The sequence below is a fragment of the Haplochromis burtoni genome, unplaced genomic scaffold (genome assembly GCF_018398535.1).
Source record: "Haplochromis burtoni strain Fernald_Lab_line unplaced genomic scaffold, NCSU_Asbu1 Contig_429, whole genome shotgun sequence".
In the NCBI taxonomy this organism is placed as follows: Eukaryota; Metazoa; Chordata; class Actinopteri; order Cichliformes; family Cichlidae; genus Haplochromis; species Haplochromis burtoni.
The window spans coordinates 354,144-356,243 of record NW_024582790.1 but is presented as its reverse complement, the minus strand read 5'-3'; positions in this window follow the sequence as shown (position 1 = coordinate 356,243).

Here is a 2,100-nt window from a genome sequence, read left to right as displayed (position 1 = left end):
TCACACTGCAGGCCTACTTGTTGTTCCTAGAGTATTTAAAAGTAGAATGGGAGGGAGAGCCTTCAGTTTTCAGGCCCCTCTACTATGGAACCAGCTTCCAGGCTGGATTCAGGAGACAGACACTATCTCTACTTTTAAGATTAGGCTTCAAATGTTCTGTTTGGTAGAGCATATAGTTATAGGCTGGACCACGTGACCCTGAATCCTTCCTTAGTTATGTTGCTGTGATTTGATGATATATAAATAAAACTGAATTGAAATCTTGTAGGTCCCACAGTCTGAGAAACAGTGACACAGCTGATCACTGTGATTTATTATAAAATAATGCAAACAACTCTTCAAAGGTGTTTATTTAGTTTCACTGCGGGATTAAATCTTTGTGCGAGTGTAAAGCTGAGCTCAGTGAAGTCAAAGAGAAGGCTCCCTCCAGTCTCTATCAGTGTTTCTGTGATACGTTCATAAACTCATAAACACTAAACTGCAGCTGCTGGTCGTGAACTCGGCTGACTTCATGTTTCCAGGATTTACACATATGTCTTCAACACTGTAGGATTTTCATACAGGTAGTCTCATTAAGCTGATTACAAGGCACGTGTATAAAATGAACCCCGTGTGCTGACACAGTCTGACCAGAGGGGGGCGCCTGCACACTGCTGATTTTGTGTTTCAGTCTCTTTCAGCAGGTTGAAGCATCTTCCTGATCATCATCATAACACAACACCATAATTTAATCTGTCCAGCTGCTCCAGATTACTTTATTATTTCTCTCCAACAATTCTCTTATCAAAAATACAAAATCAATAAACTTATAAACAGAGTCAATCTGAGGTCTGTCAAGTTAAATTTTTTATTTGCATAAATGCATCAAGCCTGAAATATTATTATTAATTATTAGTAGTTTATTGTAATCAATAACACATTTTCTCAAACATTCAAAGATTTAAAAACAAAATCGTTTGTTGATTTAAAGGATTTTCAAAACATTATTTAATTACTGTTATTAGCAGCAGTATTATGTCTTTGTACTGTGGTAACACTGGGTGAACTTAAAAGGACTCAAAGTAATCTATTACATCTAAACTAAAGTAACCTGAATCAAGCAGTGCTTCATATTTTCCATGTTTTGTGTTAATGATCAGCTGTGATGTCATCACTCCATCCGGTTCTATACAGGAGCAGAGGTTTGAAGTTTAGGAAAATGGAAGCAATAAAACAGATTTTTTTTACTTTATTAGTTTTTTATTCTTATTTATCACAGAAGACCTGCTAGATTTAATTAATTTATTAATTAAAAACTAATGAAGCCTAATTTTTCCTTAGTTGCAGGCTGCAGTGTAGCCTGAGAGGTCAAATCTAGGGCTGGGTGTGACATCACTTCCTGTTACTGTTTTCTGTGACTCATCTGTTTCTGGCTATGTCACATTTACATGTTAGAGGAACAAATAGGAAAATCTGCCCCACATCTGCCATAGGGAGGGGTTTATTTTGTTTCAACGACAACAACAGGTATTCCAAAAAAAAAAAGGAGAAAGATAATATATTAATAATATATTATAAATGATCATATTTTCACCTCAGTAATTATATTAGAGGTGAACATCATTATCATTGATTATTAATTGTTTGTGGATGATGAAGCGAATAAATAGAAAATCAGCAGTAAATGAGTGTTAAAAAAACGTCTTTTCATGATCCCCCAGAAGGACCTGCTGAACTTTTTTATGCTGCAGCTTTTCAAATTTCCAATATTTCCTTCAAAATAAAAGCCTGAAATGAGTTCCAAACCCAGGGCTCGAGTCCCGTAAAGGGTCACAAGGAAATTTTGAGCGGTCATGAGAAAGTTTGAAGAGATTAAATTAAAGCTGAGAACTTAAGACAGGAAATGACTCAGATCTTTGTGACTAACCGTCCAGATGTTTACAGAGGCTGAGCTCATGTTTGACCTGCAGGGTTTTTATCTCAGATTTTTTTTAGTTTAGAGCTGAAACACAAACACGTTCCTCTTGGGTCTGATCCACAGCCCGACGGTCGAAGCTGCCACTCTCAGAATTTATTTGTTCGTTCATTTCATGCATGAATTACACTGTAAAAAAAAAGAAA